This window comes from Lissotriton helveticus, chromosome 5_1 (genome assembly GCF_964261635.1).
Source record: "Lissotriton helveticus chromosome 5_1, aLisHel1.1, whole genome shotgun sequence".
Lineage (NCBI taxonomy): Eukaryota > Metazoa > Chordata > Amphibia > Caudata > Salamandridae > Lissotriton > Lissotriton helveticus.
Genome location: NC_136065.1, coordinates 1,378,934,064 through 1,378,958,398, shown reverse-complemented (window position 1 = coordinate 1,378,958,398; position 24,335 = coordinate 1,378,934,064). Strand labels below are relative to the sequence as shown.

General features: G+C 47.7%; 1 protein-coding gene across 2 annotated transcripts in view; it reads right to left on the bottom strand.

Moving 5' to 3' along the window:
- The window catches only part of LOC144753632 (zinc finger MYM-type protein 1-like), a 204,934-nt gene that overhangs the window by 37,505 nt on the left and 143,094 nt on the right, over positions 1 to 24,335 (bottom strand). Inside the window, exon 4 of one of the 2 annotated variants that reach the window (XR_013594441.1) lies at positions 19,546 to 19,606. The exons of the other annotated variant lie outside the window; for it this stretch is intronic. The gene's annotated coding sequence lies outside the window, so the exon portion shown is untranslated. Of the gene's footprint in view, positions 1 to 19,545; positions 19,607 to 24,335 lie in introns of those variants that run through there. 2 annotated transcript variants of the gene reach the window in all.

Sequence of the window (24,335 nt, the reverse complement as noted above, 5' to 3'; positions counted from 1 at the left end):
TATTACCCCTGACCTGGCCAGTGCTTTCACCCAACTATCTAGTTGTAAAAACTTGAACCTCGAGAACTCTGAGCCCAGTTGTTCCCGTAACTCCTCCCAGGACCTCAGTGAATCGCCTACAAGCAAATCACCCCATGTTGATATTCCTCCATCTCTCACCGGAATTGCCAGCCTATCTTTCAGACAGAGCGGTAGCCCGGGAGATTCCCAAATAGGTGCAAAATTTGAAAAATACGGCAAACCTAGTTCTTTCCTTATTTGTGACCAAACCTTCGCCTGGGACATAAGTGTTTTTAACTTCACTTTTTTAAAGCACTTCTGATCCCCGTATTTAAACATGAAACCATTGGTTGATATAGCAGCACCAGTCAACATGGCTTTAAGCATTACACCAATAGATGTATTAGATGGAACTTTTAAAAGCGTTCTGGAATGGGACAACTGAAAGGCCCAGGCATAATACTGCAAATCAGGCAAGGACAGTCCCCCCTTTTCCCTCCTCCTCCTCAGTTTTTTCCATGCCACTCTTGCCGATTTATAGTTCCAGACAAAGGAGTTAAGCTCTCTCTGACACTTCTCCAAGATTTTATTGTCGAATGCGAGGGGGATGGTATTAAAAATAAAGGTAAATTTAGGGAGAATAGACATCTTTATCAGACTTATTCTGCCGAGGATAGTCAATGGAAGATTGGACCAAGATTTTAACAATTTCCTGCTCTCATTGAACACTCTCTCAAGGTTGACTTGGGCAATTATACCGACATCTTGTACTACTCGAATACCCAAATATCGCATTGAGTTGGTCACATCCAGCTGTAGATCGGGGATGTTCCATGCCATAATGTCGGTTTTACTTGCGTTGATCTCATACCCCGAGATGCGACCAAACTCTTCGGCTCTCTTAATAACCTCTAGGGAATGAGGTCTCCGGATCTGAGGTGAAAATTAAAATGCCGTCTGCATAAAGGGCTACCCGCCTTTCCCACTACCCAAATCTGAATGATGGAATAAGTACATCACCCCTTAAAACTTCTACGAATGGTTCAATCTACAAATTGAAGAGGAGAGGGGAGAGCGGGCAGCCTTGTCTAGTACCTCTCAAGATTTTAAATGGGTCAGACAGTGTACCATTAATTAAGAGCAGTGCAGATGGTGAGTTGTACATAAGTGCTACAGTGCGACAGAACTTTTCACCGAAGTTAAACTTCTTCAAGACAGCACCCAGATAGGGCCAATTAACCCTATCAAAGGCTTTGGTCGCATCTAAGGTGAGTGTTGCCAACGGAAGGGAAAAGGATGAGGCGATATCTATTGCCCCCACAAGATCATACGTTCAATCGGATAGCTGACGACCTTTGATAAATCCTTTCTGGTCCTGATGAATGATTTCCCCCACTACTGAACCCAATCTAGATGACATAATGGAAGCAAAGATCTTGTAATCGCTGTTCAGTAGTGATATCGGGCGGTATGACCCACATAATGTTGGGTCTTTGCCTGGTTTGGGGATCAATACTATAGTGGCCTCACCCCAAGATCTAGGGGGGTCATGTCCCCCCCTCAAGATTCCGTTGAAGAGGGCCGAAAGAGTAGGAACGGTTACATCTGTCAGGGCCCGATATAATTCGCCTGGAAGCCCATCAGGACCTGCGGCCTTACCATGCTTTAGTGACCTAATGGCCTTCCTCACTTCTGCCTCAGAAATATCCATCTCAATCCCTTCGCGCTGTGCGGATGAGAGGGACGGTAAGGATATCTGATTTAACCATAGGTCCCTTGTATGCTGATCGTCTGGGGTATCTTCCCTGTATATTTCCTCGAAGAACTCCCTAAAGGCAGTACTTATCTCTTGATTAGATGTCCTAGCGGCACTCTCGCCCTCAACATTGATTGCCCTTATATGATTTTTGGCTTGATCGGCCTTGACCTTCCAAGACAAAATCTTGCCTGCTGCTTCTCCAAATTCAAAATTAGAAATTTTGCTCGCCTCCCATCTCCTCGTTACTCTCTCTTGTAGAATATTGTCTAGTTGGTTTTTCAGGTCAGACATTTTTTTTTTAGGTCTTGAGGTGAACCAATTGAGGCACCAAGCCTCAGCTCAATCTTTCCTAGTTCTTGTTCAAGAGTTTTGATCTTCAATCTATACATTTTATGCCGGTGGGAGGATCTGTTTGTTATACATCCTCTCAAGAATGCTTTTAGAGCCTCCCAGACCGTATCAAGGGAAGCTGAGCCCAAATTTATGTCCAAGAATGTACTTGTTTCACTCTTCAAATATGTCACTTCCTCTGGATCTAATAAGATAGTGCGGTCAAATGGCCAGGAAGGATGTTTGGTTTGAGCTGGAAGTTTTAAAATAAATAAGAGAGCCGAATGATCCGATAGATGAGAGGGGATATAACTAATACTAGTTATAGAGTTTTGGAGGCAATAGCTAAATAACGCAAAATCAATTCTTGAGGTGTGTTTATATTTTAAGTTTCTATAGGATATCCCTTGTTTATTACCCGCTTTTTCTCTCCATAATTCTGCCAAGCCTATTTGTTCCATTATCCCCTTAAGGGACTGTCTAGATTTAGAAGGAGCATGACCTCTATGTCCTCTGTGATGGGTGGATTTGTCTAGTTTTGGATTTAATATAACATTAAAGTCCCCTGTCCATATTATTGGATCCGAAGAGGTCGTTAAATGGTTCCTTATTATTTCTAAAAAGGACGAATCATCTATGTTTGGACCGTACTATCCAACTAAGTTACACACCCAACCATTGATAGACATATTCACCAAGAGCCATCTTCCACTTTGGTCTTCGTTGTAATGGAGAATCTGAACCTTTGCTGATTTTTTGCAAATTAGGAGAATTCCTCTTATATTAGCATTGTGATCAGTACTAATAAATGTGTCTATCCATCTCTGCTTTTTTAGTATTATGTTGGCCTCACTTTTTAAAAGATGTGATTCTTGGATGACTATGATCTGCGCTGGAGAGTCTCGTAAATATTGTAAAATACGTTCTCTTGTGAGGATACCAGTGTGCTCTCTGTTTTCAGCGTAGGAATAATGCTGAATGTGTTGGGATATATACATATATGTAGTGAGCAAGGCGGACTTGTCTGCCGAAACGCGTCTGGTCGTCTTTCTTGACATTAAAGACCCTTGATTACGAATCCCACTGAGTCGGTGCCTGCTTTCTGAAACGGTGGCAATACAGGATTGGTTTCATATATATATATATATCTATATATATCTATCTATATATATCTATATCTATATCTATATATATATATATATATCTATATATATATATATATAGATAGATATATATATAGATATATCCTACTGGCGATCGCCAGTAGGTAGTTATAGTTAGGACACAGTTTCCTTAGGAAGAACATTTTTTGTTTTGCTTATAACTTTGGCGTCGTTAGATGAATATTCATGACATTTTCCATACTAATTCTTTGTTCATAACAGCTTCTATGTTGAAAGTCTGGGGGTGATTCATCAAGGGGTGCTGAGAAAAAAGGAGGGGTCCCAAAACGTGTTTTTTCCATGTTAATTTACTTGGGAACTTTAGACAAGGCTACAGGTCGAACACGTGAACGGAATTACCCCAAATTTGGCAAGGAGAAGGGTCTTGGTCTAGAAAGCATGCTTTTGTTTATTTGGTGTAAATCCATTCAGTAGTTTTTGAGAAATATCAAAATTTACAGGTATCGATATTTGGGAATTCTGCCAACTGATTGGCTGAAGCGTTACGAGCACGAGCTTGCTGCTTATTGGTTGTGAGCGCTGCGAGAGGTTGCAACTAGGAAGTGTTGGCTGCCATTTTGTAATTCCGGTGAAGCAAGTAAGGGGAAAAAAGGGCAAACAAAGTAGGAAAGGAGGGTAGGAACACTGTAAGCTCTGTGGGCGAGTGCAAAGCGAAGTAGTCACTCCTACCGGTCTCAAAGTGCGGTGTTGCTCAGAGTGACATGGTGCTGAGATGATATGCTGCTACACTCAGGTATTAAACCGAGAGCCTAAACCGTGAGCTCATTGCTGTAAAGTCATGTGCTCTGGTCTTTGTAGCATACGTGTGCAAGTAGTGTTAGTACGCATTTCAACCATACAGGGTGTGGGAAGCGAACTACTGACCACTATCGTAGATTTATACTGTACCGGAAGCGGGAAGTGAAGTACTCACACCTACCGGTGTGAAGACTTGGGTATCAAACCGAGGTGATTGCTGTAAAGGGATGGGCTCTGAGCGCTGTAGTATACATGTGCAAGTAGTGTTAATAGGCGTTTATACTATACAGGGAGTGGGAAGCGAATTACTGACCGCTACTGTGCGTTCATGCTATACCGGAAGCAAAGTACTCACGCCTACCAGTGTGAAGACTCGGGGATCAAACCAAGCTGATTGCTGTAAAGTGATGGGCTCTGGGGCTGTAGGATACTAGCCGCTGTAGTAACTGTGTAAGTAGTGTTAGTATGCGTTTATAGTATATAGGGAGTGGGTAGCGGACTACTTTCTCCTACTGGTCTGAAGACTCGGGGATTAAACCGTGAGCCTAAATCGGGAGCTCATTGCTGTTTAGTGATGTGCTCTGGGCGCTGTAGTATGCCTGTGGAAGTAGTGTTAGTTTGCGTTTATATAATACAGGGAGTGGGAAGCGAACTACTCACCCCTACCGGTCTTAAGAGTCCTCTATGAAACCATGAGCTCATTGCTGGAAAGTCATGTGCTCTGTGTAGTATTCCAATGTAAGACATAGTAGAATGTTAGTATGTAATTCTTCTAGAATGTAAGTATGTAATGTTAGAATGTAGGACTGTCATGATGGGAACCTTGGGGAGTTTGTACATGGTGCTGGAGAAGATGGTTGCCTTGCTGTCTGCTCCTGTTGGTGGGTGTTTAAGGTGTCTTGTTTTCCTGCAATAAATCTACTTATCGGATCCACTGCTGTCTGCCTCTTCACTACATAAATTTGCCGATAAGCAGGAGGAGGAGGTAAAAAAAAGGCAGCACTCACCAATACTTCAAAGTTGCTTGCGTTGTGCTGAAGACCCGTTTTCTTCGTGTAGCTGTTTCTACTCATCCCAGGGTTGTCGGCTCATTGAACTATGTCATCCGACCTCTTGTAGAATTTATATTTTTAGATTTTGCGCTTCCTCTGTCTCTTCACTACACTCTGGTCGCTGTACTACACGTGGGTAAGTAGTGTTAGTATGCGTTTATACTAACCAATGCATCATGGTCCTAGGGAGCGCAACCTCCCAGGCGCAGAATGTCCCGGGGTGTGCATCTGCAGGACATTTATGTTTGCTATTAGAGGGCGGGTGCATGGCTTCCCCCCTGTGATTGCAAATCCTTGTTTGACAATTTTTTTTTGTTGTTTTTTTTTCACAATCCAACCTTCCATTTATAGTTGTTTCCCATTACAATAATATTTACAGTCTGCAACACAATGTAGACCATCAAAAGTTAACTAATTTTTTAGGAAAATACGTATTGCCTACGCTCACCCAAACAGAACAAATGACAATGTCGAGTCCATTCTCTATGGAAGTAATAGAGTTGGTGGTGAAAGACCTTCCGAATGGTAAGGCCTGTGGCCCAGATGGGCTGCCTGCCGAGTTTTTTTTTTTTTATAGTTTATTTTGCAGATTTTCAGAAAAACAAAGCAGTGCACAGATATCAGTAAATATATATAGCAGGTACATCTCAATAATGGCGGTAGCCACACGCGTCTGAAGTGGTGCGGTGCCCGGTCGTGCAACTCCGGGCTTGCTATCCCCTCGGATGACCGAGAAACACCGCCGCGAAGATCCGGGCCTGTGAGGGCTGTGAGCCGGGACCTTGAGTTGTGACGTGGCTGGGGTTGAGCTGAACAACAGCGGCCGCGGTCGAGTGGTGATGACCGGTGGCCCCTCCTCTTCCCCCCCGGGGATCGCGACTCGAGTGATTTTGCTGGCTGACGCTACTAGAGTGCGGTGCGAGTGCTCGATCCCTCGCTGCACACATCTGGCCGCTTTTCTCCATGCCCAAGACTCCGAGTCCAGACGATAATTGTACTGCCCGCATTGATCTTCTGCTGTGGGGTCCCGGAGTAACCTGACATTCGGTGAGAAAATCCACCGGCGGCGGCTGATATTGGGTTGTGGGTCACCCCAGGTATGGCGGGGTTGAGGTTGGTGCTGCTACGTTTTTGTTGAGTCTCAATAACTCCACCCCGACCCCAACACAGACTACCTGGTGATACTGTACTCCGGCTGCCTGATACTATGTTTGTCGATTCGCCTGGAGAGTCCCCGGGGGCCAGAAACACTGTAGCCGACGAAGTTGCCGACGGGGCGTACACACTGGGGGATATCCTTTTGGCTCTCCGGGATCTTCATTCCTCCCTGGATTGTATGCTGTTGCCCCTCCCCGATTCGCTACTTTCAATTGTTCCCAATATTGGGCTTGGGGGCACGGGCGATAATGTGGAGGATCGATCACTCGTCGAGGCTCGGTTGTCTATTACCCCGGACCCCCCTGGCATATAGGGTTGTTATTCGAGGATGGTGAGCCCACCGACCGGATTTGCGTTACCGACACTCACGTTGGGTCCCTGACAGATGTGCTAGCAACCGAAGGACATGGCCGCACCCTTTCACTATTGGACTGGGTTGTTCCTGAGAAGAGGTCTTGGTCGCTGGAGTTGCCTGCCTGTGGACTCGCTGGACTAGATTGTTTGCCTCTTTTTGCTCGGACTGGCCAGGGGTGAACACCGAATAATTGTTTTTTGGACCTGTTGACTCTGGTGATGACGCAAGACTTTGCTTATTATTGTGGTGGTGGGGGTGGGTGATGGACATACGATGATAGTTGCCTCCTTTTTCGGGGAGCCTCCATTTTCTCTTGGGATGCGGAGGGGTGGGGGGAGGGGTGGTCGGGGTCGGGTGCAAGGTCCTCCTCCCCACTTTCTTTTTGTAACTGGGGTTTCTTGGGTGGGACGACAGGCATGCCTATAGGGGGGGGGTTGGCCGTAGCCTTCTGCTGGTATGCGGGGTGGGGGTTGGGGGATGGGGTTTGTTTTCTTTCTCTTTTGTTCTATGGCCCTTATTCTTTCTTGATTTTTGCTCTTTCTTCTCTTTTTTCTCACTTCTTCTTGCATGGGGGGATCTGGTCTTGTTCTTTTCTGGGGCTGGGATTTTATTAGGTATAGTACATTCCATTATAATGTTCCTTTACCACGTGGGTAGACATCGAGCCTGGCGTGTATTGATTGTATGCTGATACCTTCTGAGTAGCACGTTTTGGTGGCGACCTTGCTTTCCTGTTAGTATTGTCAGCGACTATCCCGCTCCGCGAATGGCTCTAACCGTATCCTGTGTAATCGCATGCTCAGATCCTTCTTCCCTATTATAAAATGGAACCCTCTTCTATCCTGATATTGAATGCACGCGCTTCTGGACTAATTCGATTTTATTGCTTTAGTGTGGCCCTAGACCGGGAGACTCGAAACTGTGTTATTTTGCTATGTAATGGTTTTGATCTATCTCGGCCGGCCTGAAGGTTGTAGGCCCACGTCTGTATTGTCTGAAGTGCTATGTCTGAGGTTTTCCAAATAAAATTATATAACAGTTCATCCCGGGCATAACACAATGCATGGCGATAATCAGAAGCAGTTTGTAAGTAAGGGTCATCCCCTTAAAGTGTCCAGAACACTTTGGATTATCCAGCATATGCATAATTGTCTGTATTAAATTGTTCCAAGCATGCAAAAATATGAGTACAAATGTACTATTCTACACAGCCTATCCCCTCTGGTTCCATACCCTGGCTTTGTTGTGTAGCGGGAGGTTGCTGCAGCGAGGCCAGATGATTACGGAGAGGCCCCCAAATATCCTTAGGTCTGGAGGATGTAGGACATGTGCTAGCATACATATCGCTGTGCGTTGTACAAGTTGTCATACTTCGTACCCATCCCTTCATCGTCGTAGGCACTTTCCTACAACCCCAGCATATCGCAACGTCTCGTTTGGCTGGAAGCAAAGCAATAGCAGCGAATCTGCGGACTTTCAATGGGATTTGCACTGTATACCCCAACAACGCAATATCTGGGATCGGCTGCAATGGAATTTGGATCATTACACTGAGGAGCCGATATACTTCTTCCCAGTACTCGTGGACTCGTGGACAGCTCCATGCCAAATGTGCAAAGCCTGCCTGTGGTGCTTGGCAACGATGGCATGTGTGTGGTCTGAAGGGGTCTATCCTATGCGTTCTGGCGGGTGTAGGGTATAGCCTATGGAGAAATTTAAAATGTAGGAGTCTATGTTTACTGTTTAATGACACCGTTCCTGTGACCCTGCAGCATGCCACCCACTGTTCATCTGTGATTGATATGTCTAAAACAGACTCCCACGCGGAGCGTATTTTCGAGTTGTCTAATGGTATCTCCTCAGAGCAGGCCTTGTAAAGTTGTGATGTAAGGTGTAGCCCTTTGTCGCTGGTTATTACCAATGTTAGTGGAGGGAAGGAGGGTGGCTCCAACGGGTAGTCAGGGAACTTGGCAAGGAGTGCTGCGCGTAACCTGGCCAATATAAACTTGTCCATGAATGAGGCCTCCGAAATTGCGGGTGTTTCTTCCGGGTCAAAGATATGACCATCAGGGAAGAGGTATCCTATTGTATGGAAAATGAATTTAGCACAGGTCTGTTGAACAATTCTCTCAGAAGTAATGGGTATGTAGGGGGGATTCAATATGGGAAGTGAGGAGGAGTACAGAGCGCTCCTCTGTGCGAGTTTATTTAGTTTCTGCCATGCCCAACTGGTAGTATAACCAGGTTGTATGATTTTTGGATCACGGGGGATTCCCGAGGGGATCACTGAGGCTAACGTGCCGGGGAAAACAATGTCTGATTCGGGGCGGAGATAAGTAATTCTAGCATCTGGGTGGTACCAAGAGTGTGCGAAGCTGGCTTGCGCGGCCAAATAGTATAGACGGTGTTAGAATTGGGGGTCTCTGGTTGGCGCAAGTATTCACTTGTGACAAGCAGGGACCCTCTCCTCTAAGTCAGGGCGAAGGATGACCCCTTAGAATTACCCTTGCTCACCCTCTAGGTGCGTGGCGTGAGCAGCCAAGGCTATTCTTCAGGCGTTTCTGAGTTAAGCATTTGTAATCACACACACAGTAAATACACCAATCCCCCCACAAATGGACACCAGGCTGTGGTTATATAAAAATACGTTCTCTTTATGTAAAAATATATATGCAGGCAAGTATTTATCACAAGACCTTAAGTAACACTTTTCTTAGGTAGCCACAAGATTGTAAATAGGCAAGTTCTCTTGGTTATAGTTCAAAACTGGTTCTTCTGAGCTTCTTTTACTTCACAAACAGTTCTTAGCCCCTGGATTTCTTTTTGGGGCTTACTAGCCGCTTCTAGGCGCTTTGCCGGATGAAAAACGGGCGAACCCTACCGCGACTCACGCATCTGGCGTGAGCACGGGTTCGACTCGTACCGCTCCCACCTGCGAGACGTACGGAGCTGTGCGGTCGGATGGTACGCCTCTCGCGGCGCACGGGGGCCGTCTCGCACGGTGTGCGCTGCGGGTGGAGGGGCGGCTCCGGCTGGGAGGCCGGCGATCACAGGTACTCACCGTGCACAGTGCGGAAGGGGAAAGAAGAACGTTGCGGGCCCCTAGCCCTTGGTGAGCATGTGCGTTGGTGAGCGGCGGCTTTTGGAGAGTCCCAACGAAAGCGGGTACGGGGTGCTCGGCAGCTCTAGGCAGAGCGAGGCTGACACTCGAGGCGCCCGGACTTTACGGGGTCTGTTCTCTGGGTCTGTTGGGTCCGGTGAAGGTACTCAGGCGGGAGCGTGGGGGCACAACAGCGTGCCTCCGTCAGCGAGGTGATTTGGCGGTTTCCCTCAGTGGGGGGAGAGCGGCTCGGCGGAGCGGGGCTCTCCCTCGGTAGGGACGGGGAAACTCAGGTGATCACGGCCTCGAGGAGGGGCTGGGGGGGCACCACGGCAGCGAGCCTCCCAAGGCGGGGTGACTCAGCGATCTCCCTCAGCGGGGGAAGAGCGGCTCGGCGGAGCGGGGCTCTTCCTCGGCGGGGACGAGGAGACACGGTCGGTCACAGCCTCAGGGAGGGGCTGGGGGCACCAGGGTCACGGCTCCGGTGGTTGCAGAAATCCTCTTAAATACCGGCAGACGGGCAGAAAGCAGGTTGAGCCAGATGGTCCTGTGGCTCAGGTCAGGGGGCAACCTCAGACAAGCCCTTGGAGAAAGTTTCAAGCACAAATCAGCAAAGTCTTTTCAGCAAGTCTTTTCCTCTCCTTCCTCAGCAAGGCAAGCAGCAGGCCAGTCCTTCCAGCGTCTTCTTCTCCTTCTAGTTGGGCAGAGGTTCTTTGTGGGAAACAGGATTCTGATTTACAAGGAGCAGGGCTCCTACTTTTATACAGCATTTCTTTTGTCTTTTCAGGCCAGGGGGGCCTTTGCATAACTTCATTCAGTCTCTGAGCACTTGTTGGGTGTACTTCTGGCTTCTGCTTTCAGTGCGAGGGGCAGGCACATCAGACGCTCCACAGGAGGTGGAGCCAGCATTGTGTGGACAGGGGCAGTCAGGAGTACTTTGATGACAGTGCTTCGCCCTTCCTGGGCCAGGTGCCGGCTGAGTCATCAGTCGCTCCCCAGGGGGCGGAGCCAGCATTGTGGTGGCAGAGCACAGCCCTATTAAGAATCCAGGGGCACTCCTACCTCCCACTAAGGTGTAATCCTTGCATTCACCACCTGTCATCCCCCAGCCCTGTCACTCACACATCCCAGACAGTCAGATACACATACTAGCAGAGGTGGGCTGAAATGGTTAGGCAAGCAAATGCTAACTTTCTAAAAGTAGCATTTGCAAACACAGGATATTAAAATAAACTTTACTAAAAGAGGTATTTTATTATTCTGAGTTCAGGCATACTAAACTTTATTTTCTACCATGTTCCCTGAGCCTGCTGGGATTATAGAGTGTCATAATTCCAGCAGCCCATCTAGCCTAAAGAGAACAGGTAGCCTTACAATAGTGAAAAACGAATTTGGCTGTAATTCACTATTAGGACATGCCCCACACATCAGAGCATGTCCTACCTTACTCTTACAATCCACCCTGCCCTTGGGCCTACCATAGGGGTGACTATTATGAAGTTAAGGGAAGGTTTAGTGGCTGGCAAGTGTGTGCACTTGCCCAGCCAGCATGGCAGTACCAGACTGCACGCAGGTTCTGTAATGGCAGACCCTAGACACATTTTAAAAGGCTGCTTCTGTGGGTGGCGCAACCCGCGCTGCAGGCCCACTAGCAGTATTGGCATTTACAAGCCCTGGCACTCCTGGTGCACTTTACTGGGGACTGACAGTAATTCTAATGAACCAATCAGGAATATCAATCACAGTTACACTTTACATAGGAAGCACTTGCACTGCGGCACGGATTGGCCGTGGCGCAGTGCCCTGAGCAGTGGACACCAGCAAAAATATCTGAGGCACATCAGCAAAAAGTGGAAGGGAAACTCACACCAAGGTGCCAGGTCTAACAGACGGAAATCAGGTACAGCATACCCGCCCCTCTCGTAGGTAAGAGTCATGACCTGCCACCGCACTCTGGGCATCCTGTCACCCCAAACTAATTTAATCAGCAAGGACCGTAATGTGCAGAAGAATTTAGTAGTTAGGGGGATTGAGATATTCTGAAATAAATAAAAAAATCTAGGGACGACTATCATTTTTATCAGGGCAACGCAGCCTGCTATAGAAAGCGCAATTTTAAGCCAGGACGCAATGCGCGCCTCCATTTGGGAGATCGCCACCCCGTAATTTCGGCACACAGTCTGCTCAACATCGCGAAGAACCTGGATTCCCAAATATTTCACTGAATCAGTACACCAGTCCAATGGGAACTCCATGGTCCACTGATTCATTCTCTCAGTGAGCGGGAAGATAATTGATTTACCCCAATTAATTTTCTGGCCAGAAAAAGTGCCAAATCTTAGGATCTCCTTGAGTAGTGGATCAAGGTTAGTCTGGGGGTCATAGACATACAAAATTGTGTCATCTGCATACAGGGAAACTAATAAAGGGCCCGTCTGGAGCACCAATCCTCTTTGGAGGTATTTTTCTTGGAAGTGTCTAATCAACTGGTCAATTGCCAAGATGAATGATAAAGGGGAGAGGGGGCAGCCCTGGCGCGTCCGTGTGATAGAGCAAAGGGAGCAGATAGGGTCCCATTTAACCGCAGTCTGGCTGTGGGTCGTGTGTAGAGCAATGCTGTGGTTGCGATAAATCCCTGGGGCATACCCATACGCTGCATTACGGAGAGGAAAAAGGGCCACTCTAAGGAATCGAATGCTTTCTCGGTGTCTAATAAAATTGCCGCTTGGGTGTTTCTGGGGGTATTCTGTGTAGAATATTAAACAGGGTACGAAGGTTGAAGGCAGTGGACCGATGTGGCACGAATCCCGATTGGGCAGAGGAAATTATGGACTCCATGAGGAGGGATAATCGGCACGCCAACGCTTTCGCTAGGATTTTAAAATCTAAATTCCGCAATGACAGCAGTCTATAGGAACTACAGTGGAGGGGATCCTTGCTGGGCTTCGGGAGTAATATTATCACGGCTTCTCTTAGAGTGGGAGGAAGCTGCTGAGATTCTAGAGCCTCCGCGTACATATCCAGTAAGTGTGGGGATAATAGTTCCTTATATGCTTTATAAAATTCAGGAGTTTAACCATCTAGTCCCGGGGCAGTGGATGTGTTTAATGCGTCAATTGCCTCATGTATGCTGTCAGCGGTGATGGGTTCTGCCAAAAAGTCTTGCATGAACTTTTCCAAATAAACCAGTGCTATCTCCGAAAGATATTCTTCCTGATCAGATTGGTCAGATCCTAGCTTAGTAGTGTATAACAGTTTAAAATATGATAGGAATTCTCCCTGTATCAGCACGGGATCTGTAAGTGTATGTCCTGTTTCCGAACGCAGCTCTGTGACATATACCTTCGCATATGGTGGTCGAAGCATCTGAGCTAAGACTCTGCCAGGTCGCTCCCCCTCCCCATATACTCTGGCTTTATGGTATTTACCTATATACAACATTTCCCTATCGGCCGTCTCCCTGTTTTGCAGGAGGAGGGCTGCTCTCTTGGTTTCATACCCAGAGTCAGGAGTTGCCTGATGCGCAGTGTCCAATACGGTCAGGTCTGACTTCAATCGGGACAAAGAGTTCCGTAGATCCCTAAGTGTCCCAGCGCTCTGTGAAATGCATATGCCTCTCAAGTATGCTTTGAAGCCCTCCCACTGCACTGCCTACAAGTCTACCGACCCCGTGTTGATATCAAAATAAGTTTCAATGGCGACATGTAGTGCTTCCCTAAAGTGCTTGTCTGCTAGTGCTCGTGACAGAAATCTCCACTGTCTCTCATACCCTTCAGGGCGGGGGTTGCGCAACCTTAACAGCACAGGGGAATGGTCGGAATAAGACCTGGGCAACGTGTGTATGTTGTGAAACCAACTGGAGAATTCAGGAGTGGCCAGCCAGTAATCAAGTCGGGTCCAAGTGTTACTAGCGCCTGTGTAGTGTGTATGTGCAACGTGGTTTGGGTCTCGCGTGCGCCCCATGTCCAGTAATGAGAGGCGGTCACACAGGGAGTGTAAGGCTTTGTGTGCTATAGGCTTTGGGTCAGGAGCCGTGGAGGTGCTGTCGAGGTGTGGGTCAAAGGTAACATTGAAATCCCCTCCAATCAACAGGGGGATGGGGCCCAATAGCAATAGTTTTGCGTACAAGTCGTGGAAGAAATCTGGGGAGTCAGTGTTGGGGCCATAGAGACATCCTAATGCAATCTTGTAGTAAAAAAGGGTGCCCACCACAATAACAAATCTACCAGAGTCGTCGTGTAGGACTGAGTGGCATTTGAAGGGTAGTCGCTTGTGAATTAAAATAGCTGTGCCTCTGGCGTAATTACTATAGTTAGTAAAATAGCAGTTTTGGCCCCAGGCAGCGCAAACCGAGAGCGGTCTTCTAGTGGGAGGTGGGTTTCTTGCAACAGTGCAATGTCTACGGCATGTCGATTTAAATAATGCAGAACCTGCCTCCTCTTCCGAGTGTTGTTTAAACCTCTGACATTCCATGTGGCCAGGGTAAGAGGGGATGGACCAGTCGTGTGCCCTACGTGTGCCATAGCTGCGGGGTAAACTCAATAATGAAGTACCGCCTAGGCTCGTACTCTGCTAACAAACCAATAATAATAACAATTCTGAACCTTGTGCAATGCAATTTAAACAGTTCCCATCCCACCACCCACCCCCAGCCTTCCCGCCTATCCTATTGCTCAAAATAGCCCACAGTACCCAATAACATACCATTGTTACATCAAATCTAAACGTTAGGGGTACGAAACATAAAATAATCATAGTTCAACGGTGTACACCAGTTAGGGGGATGTTTGCCAACCAGAGTGCAGTAACCAAAGAGCAACTAATGACAACATATTAAGAGGTGCTATCGAGGACACATTCGGTGACCAAATCAAAAAGGATATTATTTCAGCCGGGGCCAGACGTGGAAAATAAGTCCACACTAGCTTCAGATCCGCTCAGTAGGGAAGAGGAGGAGACATCGCCCGGAGAGCCCTTGTTGTTTTGCTTGTAGGTGTGACAGAAGTCCTGCACCTCCGCTGGGTTTTCAAATATTCGGGAGCGTCCATTAATGTCTACACGCAATCTGGTGGGGTACAGCATCCCATATTTCAGTCCCAGGTTTTGTAGAGTGGCCTTGACACCCTGGAACTTTCTCCGGGCATCCTGCACCATAGTGGTGAAATCCGGGTATATGGATAGTTTAGAGCCTTGCCAGTTAAGCTCACCTTTCTCTCTGGCCATCCGCAGCGTGGTGTCTCTGTCCCGGAAGTTCATTATCCTGGCAATGATGGGTCTGGGGGAAGGCCAGGGTTAGGTCTCGGGCCCAGTGTCCTGTGGGCGCGTTCCACCACAAAACCTGGGGTGAACGCCTCCTTGCCAAAGAGATCCACCAGGATGGCCTCTACCAAGTTGTCCATGCGGCCAGACGCTGTAGATTCCGGTACGCCCACAAGGGGGATGTTATTGCGGCGGCTCCTGGCTTCTAAATCCTCGTTCTTTATTGCCACCTCTTTTAGGATCTTTTCCATTCTGTCTATCCTCTTTAGGGATTGCGCCATGCCGTCTTCCAGGTCCGATGTTTGCGATTCTACCACGTCCAGGCGGCGGTCATGAACGTAGATCTTGGCCCCTAGATCAGCGATATGTTTGTCCAGAGCATCGAATCGGACATCCAGTGCTTTAAATCCTGCCCGCATTTCCAGCAGTAGGGGCTCCAACTGTCCCGTTTCTTCCGCGGAGGTGGATTGGTGTTGGCCGCCTGTCGCCGTAGTGTTGGGTGGGCCCTTGCTCGTGTCGGTTGGTTTGTCAAAGGAGAGCTGACTTTGCTTTAAATCTCTGCGGCCCATGCCGCAATAGCCTGCCAAATAAGGCAGGAAGTTCAAGCTATAGATGTACAAACTCCAGCCAGACGCTGCCCCGGAGTCACAAATCGAGGCGCCCACTCAGCCAGTGAGGCGCTCCACGTGTGAGAGTTCTAGTTAGTGTCCATCGGAGGTTTGAGCAGGGCCCTCCCCGGTTAGTTTCGACATGGGCCAGTTATATGCCAGTACCTCAATGCGCCATCAGGTAGAAAAAGGCCGCCTCGATCCACCGTCCTTGAAAGATGGGGACCATGCAGTGTATACAGAGAGGACAGCTGAGGTAAATATGGTGCGGTGGGGCCAGCGCACCACAGTACAGAAAAAGATGGTGATTGGGAGGCCAGGGATGATGATTCACAGTCCCGTATAGTGCGGTGATATCCCTTAGTAATGTTTATAAGGTGTCTTCCATCTCCTCATCCCTCCAGCGGTAGTAGCGCTAGGGCGCGATGTGACCCGCGTGACTGTTCTCTTTCGGCCGTCAAGGGAAAGCTCAGCCCGCCAATGTAGGGGCCAGTGTACCAGCCCCATCCTCACACACACCGTGCTCGCAGCCAAGGGGGGGGTCCAGGGGCGGCAGCCGGATCTTTGGTGTGGGACCACACCCCCGGTCACCCCCGTCTGCCCGCAACGTCGTTGGATCTGGGGGGGGCACAAAGAGGCCTGGCAGGATCATGCAGGATGGTGAGGTTGGGAAAGCCATCCTCCGTCGTTGCCGCGTGCAGCGTGGTCAGGGACACCAGTGGGAGTGCCTGGCACTCACCGCATCAGGCTGCAGCGGTAATGCCGCAGAGGCCGTCGCGGGCCCGCCCGCCTCCTCATTCCGGCCGCGATGCCCCACCGGGAAAGCACCCGGGGAAGCCGAGGGGGCGTCTGCACAACTGCCCGCCGCTCCCGGCCGCAGCAGGCTGCGGGGCAGCCCAGTCCCAGCGGGCGCCGCCCGACCCCTCCTATCCTCGGGGGAGTCAGTGTTCAGTGGCGGACGCCGGGAGTCATCGCCGGGCCGCTTTCTTGGATCCTCCGGGCGCTCCGCTCACCGGCTATTTCAGGAGCTTTCTCAGCGCAGGCGGGGGGAATCCTAGAAGCAAGGGGCTCTTCCACATGCTGTGGTGTTCCGACACTTCGAGGGATCAAATTGGGGCCACCAGCGTGTCCGTCAGCATCGAATGGGTCACATTACTCTGGAGAGCTTCAGCGTAGCACGGCCCTTTCGGTTGCCGGCTTCGCCACGCCCCCATCCTTGTTTGACTAGTTGAAGCGAGAGGAGGAAAACCTTGTATCGCTTTAATAGAGCAGATCCGGATGGTAAAAGTGGAGGGAAAAAAAAGCGGATTCTCACTCTTTGATTTAAATTAGGCTCCTGGTGGGTAATGTTCTGTGGCTAATCCTATTATTATATTGCGGGGTCTCTGTAGGACTGGGGATCTTAATGTTGCATATAAATTAGGCGCTGAAGGGCACAGAGACATTTTGCAGCCTAGGGGATTGCCACCTTCTCGGGTATTATTTACTAATTGTTCGGGGGGGGCTTCGAGGCTGACTGAAGTCCGGGGATCGCCACCCTCTGGGGCTTTACTTAAATATGCAGCGTGGGCCTCGCCAGTTCCTGAAGTTGCAGTGGTCCTAGGCAGTGCCTTATTGGTTCTGTAATCATACTGGCAGTACTCATGGTGTTATAAAGTGATATACGCTTAGAATCCTTGCAGTTGTAGAATTACGCAGGCTTCATTTATGTAATAGTCTATTGGTTTATATTTGGTAGGTTCACGGAAAAATTACAAATGTTTTCCATCATAACCTCCTATAAACAGACGATTTTCACAATAAACTACAGACAAGTGTTGTCAGAAAAAGAAGACCTATACACTCACTCATTTATTGGAAAAAAAACGTTATTAAAACAACACAAATAAATGCAAACGCAAGTTTATTAGAACAAAAAACAGTAAAACATGAAATACGTGGGTGGGACTCCTGCGGAAGCAGCATACAAAACCTGAAAGGCAAAAATGAAACATAAGTATGTGTGCCATATGGAAGAGGAAAAGAAAGGTAGTCCGAATGAAAGGAAGATAGTGAGAATGGGAGGGAGAGGGAGTGGGTGGAAGGGAGAAGGGGCGGGAGAGTCAAAAGAACAGAGGGACAAGGAGACAGAGTGTTGGTCTACTGCATCCAGCCCTCAGTGTTTACATCCCGTCACCTGTTTGTCTAAAACGCTGGGGTCCGCGAGAAAGAGTGTGTTTGAGCAAGTCCTTAAAATGAAACATATGAATGAGGCCAGAGATTACATTATTAGCTACCGGAACATCGCTTGCCTGCACCTGTGCACCCAGGGTGCTGCACCCCAGCACCTTCATCCGCACTGTGCTCAATTGTTGGTCCTGCGAACCGAGGCTTTACTGCTCACCTGACACCACCGGTGTAGGGTGAGAGAGCAGGTCTCTAGTCGGGGACGGTTTCTTGATACTACGATGGAAGGCGTCAGAATGCCGAGGGCATCATCACGGGTTGAGCACCCGCTCCGCCCATTTTGGCTCAAACAATTCAGTGTCTGAAAAGGGAGAAATAATTTAATGGTGGAAACGTCTGGAGGTAAATGAAGGTTTATTTCAAGCTTAATAGAAAACACCAGTTGAGTGCATCCTTCGTTTTTGAAGTACGATTTACCAACTGTTAGTGGTAATCGTGGTTCAAAGAGGAGTTGGAGTGCACGACAATACATAAGGTTAAATAATATTGGGCCAGATGTAGGTAGCTAAATACCGGTCGGTAATGCCGTAATTCTGTAAATTTCAGCGTTACCGACCAGTATTTAGCCATTCCTAATGTAGGTGAGGAATCGTTCAATAAGGAATTGGTAAATACCGATTCCTTAATACCGATTCCTTATTGCTCTTGCATTTAAAGAATCGGTAATACCGAACTTCAAGTTGGTAGTAATTACCGATTTCCCTTAAAAAAAGTTTTTGCTTTTTTTAAAGTGCCATATGGCACACATCCATGCCCTTAGGGCATGGATGTGTGCCACATGTGCACACATGCACATTTCAAGGGTGCAACAGGGTGTCCTATGGACACCCTGGCACCCTTGAAATATCTCCCGGTATTACCGATTCGGTAATACCGAATCGCTAATACTGAATGTCTTCACATTCATTCCTACGGGCCTCCAAGCCCGTTGAAATGAATGGGTAGGTATTCCTTATTACCGAATCTCAATTACCAATTTAGTAATAAGGAATATTAAGGATTCAGTATTTTTTACCGAATCGTTACCTACATAGGAAATACCGATTTCTTAATAGCGAATCAGTAAAATTCACTATTAAGAAATCGGTACTTCTCATTTACCTACATCTGGCCCAATATGTTATACCAAGTTTCACATACAAAGGAACAGAAGCATATTGTGCACGTGTAATGCTGTGGCGGAAGCCTGTGTGCATGTACAATTAGTAATGAGCTCACTACAGTGCTCTAAAAGCCAACGCCACATGTCTGTATGGCAGCACTGCCCGCTAGCTCAGGCCTACAGTACGGTCCAGCAGGTCCTTAAAATGAGGCAGACATGTAACTGAATGAGGTCAGAGATCACATCATTACACAGGGCAACATCGCTTGTTCACACCTGCGCACCCAGGCTGATGCACCCCATCCCTCCCGCAGCACTGTGCTCAACACGTGTCTGTAGGGCAGCGCTGGCCGCTGGCTCAGGCCTATAGTACGGTCCAGCAGGTCCTTAAAATGAGACAGAGATGTGACTGAATGAGGTCAGAGATCACATCATTACAGACGGCCACATCGCTTGTTCGCACCTGCGCACCCAGTCTGATGCACCCCAGCCTCTTCCTCCACACTGTGCTCAATTGTAGGTCCTGTGCACCAAGGTTTCACTGCTCACCTGCCACCATCGGTGTGCTCAACGACTTGCCGTTGCAAGCTCGGAGTCCGGGGTACCTTTGTAGGGTGGGAGAGCAGGTCTCTGGTCAGGCACGGTGTCTTGATACCACGATAGAAGGCGTCAGAATGCTGAGGGTATCACCATGGGGTGAGCACCCGCTCCGCCCATTTTCGGTCAATTCAGTGTCTTCAAAGGGAGAAATCATTTAATGGTGGAAACGTCTGGAGGTAAATGAAGGTTTATTTCAAGCTTAATAGAAAACACCAGTTGAGTGCATCCTTCGTTTTTGAAGTACGATCTACCAACTGTTAGTGGTAATCGTGGTTCAAAGAGGAGTTGGAGTGCACGACAATACACAAGGTTAAATAATAATATGTTATACCAAGGATTCACATACAAAGGAACAAAGTGCATGCTAGAAGCATAAAGTGCGCGTTTAATGCAGTGGTGGAAGCCTTTGTGCATGTACACTTAGTAATGAGCTCACTACAGTGTCCTAAAAGCCAGCGCCACGTGTCTGTATGGCAGCGCTGCCCGCTGGCTCAGGTCTACAGTACGGTCCAGCAGGTCCTTAAAATGAGACAGACATGTGACTGAATGAGGTTAGAGATCACATCATTACACACGGCAAGATCACTTTTTCGCACCTGCGCACCCAGGCTGATGCAGCCCATCCCTTGCGCAGCACTGTGCTCAACACGTCTGTAGAGCAGCGCTGCCTGCTTGCTCAGACCTACAGTACGGACCAGCAGGTCTTTAAAATGAGAGAGTTGTGACTGAATGAGGTCAGAGATCACATCATTACGCAGTGAACTTTGCTTGTTCGCACCTGCCTTCTCAGGCTGATGCTGCCCACCTCTCCCGCAGCACCGCGCTCAATTGGAGCCGCGTGCACCCAGGCCCCACTGCTCACCTGCTGTCATTGTTGTGTGTGCAAACACTACGGGCAGCAGTGTTCACAATTCAGTTGTAGCATTGATTGCAGGAAGGTGTACACCTCATGGATCCCTTTGGAAACCCAACGGGCAGTCGGGTTCACAATTTAGAACCAGTGTTGATTGCCAGGGGTGTACACCTCATGGATCCCTGTTTTATATTACGTAATAGCTGTACCTGGCCATGCATTGCTGTGGCTCAGGGTGGTTAAATGAAAGAGAAAGAAAGAGTAAGCACACAGTTCTAATATGTTTAATTTCACAATGCTTGTGGGTATACAATATGTTTTTGTCCATCCTAATATATGTAGACTATTGTCTATATGCGTCCCTTGTATTTGTTGTGCAGCAACCAAATCAATAGGGTCTGTTCTGGTTGCAAAGTGAACCAACTCCTCCCCCCTCCCTTCACCCACTTCCCGGTCTGCCATCCTGACACCAACTGTCCATCCTAATATATGTAGACTATTGTCTATATGCGTCCTTTGTATTTGTTTTGCAGCAACCAAATCGATAGGGTCTGTACGGCCTTTCGATTAAAAACACGCACGTATTGGACACGCGCTTATTCAAATCCAACGTTGTGTATATATAAACACGCGCTAATGTTGCAAAGTGAACCAACACCTCCCCCCTCCCTCCACCCACTTCCCGGTCTGACGCGCTAATGTTGGAAAGTGAGCCAACTCCTCCCCCCTCCCTACACCCACTTCCCGGTCTGCCATCCTGACACCAACTGTCCATCCTAATCTATTTAGACTATTGTCTCTATGTGTCTTTTCCCAATGTTGCAAAGTGAACCAACTCCTCCCCCCTCCCTCCACCTACTTCCCGGTCTGACATCCTGACACCAACTGTCCATCCTAATATATATAGACTATTGTCTATAGCCGTCCCTTGTATTTGTTGTGCAGCAACCAAATCGATAGGTTCTGTTCGGGTTGCAAAGTTAACCAACTCCTCCCCTCTCCCTCCACCCACTTCCCGTTCTGCCATCCTGACACCAACTGAACTGTCCATCCTAATATATATAGACTATAATCTATATGTGTCCCTTGTATTTTTTGCGCAGCAGCCAAAACGATATGGTCTGTTCGGCCTTTCGATTAAAAACACGCGCGTATTGGACACGCAGTTATTTGAAACCAAGGTTGTGCATATATATATAAACACGCGCTAATGTTGGAAAGTGAACTAACTCCTCTCCCCTCCCTCCGCCCACTTCCTGGTCTGCCATCCTGACACCAACTGTCCATCCTAATATATGTAGACTATTGTCTTTATGTGTCCTTTTTTAATGTTGGCAAGTGAACCAACTCCTCCCCACTCCCTCCACCCACTTCCCGGTCTGCCATCCTGACACCAACTGTCCATCCTAATATATGTAGACTATTGTCTATTTGCTTCTATTGTTGTTGTTGCGCCGCAACCCAATCAATAGGGTTTGTTCGTCCTTTAGATTAAAAACATACGCGTATTTGACACGCGCGTATTCGAATCCAACATTGTGTATATATAAACACACGCTTATTCTAATTCAACGTTGTGTCAAAATTTCAAATCGATCGGTGAATAACTTTCGTAGATTTAAGATTTTTATCAAACGCACTTTGACATTTTTATGCGTCTGTTTGTGCTTCGATTAAAAACACGCGCGTATTCGACACACGCGTGTTCGAATCCTACGTTGAGTACATAAAAACATGCGCATATTCGAATGCAACATTCTGTTCAAATTTCAAAGCAATCGGCGAAGAACTTTTGGAGATTTGAGATTTTGAACAAACGAACAGTTACATTTTTATTAATATAGATTGTGATATGCGATGTGGATGCAGCTATATCACCTGAGGCAGTGTGGAAGAACTGGGACATGTGGCGGCGTCGTTATCCTATTTATACGTATGCAAAGTGGGCTGGGCTTGCGTACGCCTGGCCAACGTAGGGGTGTGAATAATTGTTCCGGGGATCTGTACGTTGTTCAGTTCCTGTCTGGCCAGGAAGTGTAGGTATTTGTGTTTCTTCTGCAGTTTTGACTTCGCACAATGCGCAATTTATATTAATATAGCATGTATCGGGAGGGCGGCAATTATCGCTAATGAGATGCTGTTTGAAAAGATTGAATGGCGAACATCACATGTGGTTGTCAAGGTTGTGGATATGCGCAGACATGCATGTCAATGGTGTGCGCTATTATTGAAAGTGTTGCCATCGCGAAGTGTACACATGTGAATGTGCTCGGATGGAGGGAGGATCAGCAGTGAGGCTACATCATACACAGTGATAACGCTCATTACTGTCAAGCAATGTATGTCATACGTGAATCTGAAAGTCTCACATATAACACACTACTATATTGGTAAAGCCTGACAACAGAGCGTACAGCAATACACATCTACACATTACTGTTTACTGTTTGTCACATGTGATCTAGGATGTGCACTCTGCCCTTGGCTGATGATACTCCTCAGAGCCACCAATACCCAGGCCGAAAGGAAGCACAATATTGTGTACACACACACACCAGGGGCATCGTGCAACACACATTTGTTTTTAGATGTAACGTTTCAGATGCATGGCCATCACACATGGAAGGCTTAATGTACAGACCATGAATATTGATCAAGCTGATTGTTGCATGTTGTGTGTAGTATAAGATATGTGTACACAGATGAAAAAAACTTTTCAAAAAAGCTGTTTAAGGTAAAGTGGTGTCTCGCATCAAACACTATAGAGAAAATGACTAAAATGGGTGAGGTTGTCCAACTGTTACAAAGGGAAATGTTATGAAGCAACCAAATGCTTTTTTTAAGGTCACATGGCAATCGTGCACTGAGCGTGCAAGGAGACCGCACCAGACGTGACTTTGAGAAAATATATTTATCATAATATAAGTTTATTACAGTTAGAAATATATACATGTTTAAAATAGTTTAGATTATCACTTGCTGGCACATACTGTTTAAAGTTATTTAGATATACTTTTGAGACAAAAAAAGAGGGAATGGCGTACACAGCGTGACACCATACGTCTGTGACGTAACACAGGGCCTGGCGGCGTGCACTCGTAGCATACGCAACGTGCAGCGGGCGCGACCCCATACGTACGTGACGTAACGCGTGGCTTGGTACTGCGTACCTGTCGGATACCAAAGGAGCAGCTGGGGCGACTTCATGCATATATGATGTTCTGCGGGACGCAGTGTCAAGACCCCGTCGGATACGAAATGCGCATCATTTACGAGTTTAGCAATATGGTGGATCGGATTCGCGTGGTGATGGATCTTGGTACGCTACCAGTATGGGAGTGCAGTTTTCTCAACAAAAAAAAAAGAGATACATATTTTTGGGGAAGATATAAAACATTACATTATTTTTAAAGTTTAAAAAAAGAAGTATAATAGAGTTCCAAAATATTTAAAGATATAATAGAAAAAATATAGGTTTTATAAACATGAAATTAACATTGTGTTACGTTTTAAGTTGGAGAATTAATTCCTCCTCAATCCTGAGGGTCCCTGGGGGCCAACTAGCCCACCAGGTACCTCCAGTATGTGCCAGAGAGCTGCGTTGCAGAGAGGTGTTCAGAGGCCATGCCCCTTTTTACAACACTCTGCAACGCAGCTCCGAGGGGCTGGCCCTCTCCGTTGGGGACTGTGGGGTGTCCCCAATCCCCCCACGGTCCCGCCAGCTCCCCAAGTCCCTTGGGAGCCGGCATTGCTTTTCCACATGAGGAGCTGCTAAGATGCAGCTCCCCGTGTGGAAAAGCAATTTGGTTTGCATTTTGAAAGCGAGAGCAGGTTTCCCTGCTCTCTCTCTCAAAATCCAAACCAAGTTTGCTATGGCAGGGCAGGAGCCACGAGGCTCCCGCCCTTCCATAGCACACTACAGGGTCCTGGGGGTGGGCACCCCGAGACACTGCAGGAGCCGGCTCTGGGGGTGGTGGTCTCCAGGGCCTTCAAGGGCTCCAGGAGGGGGGC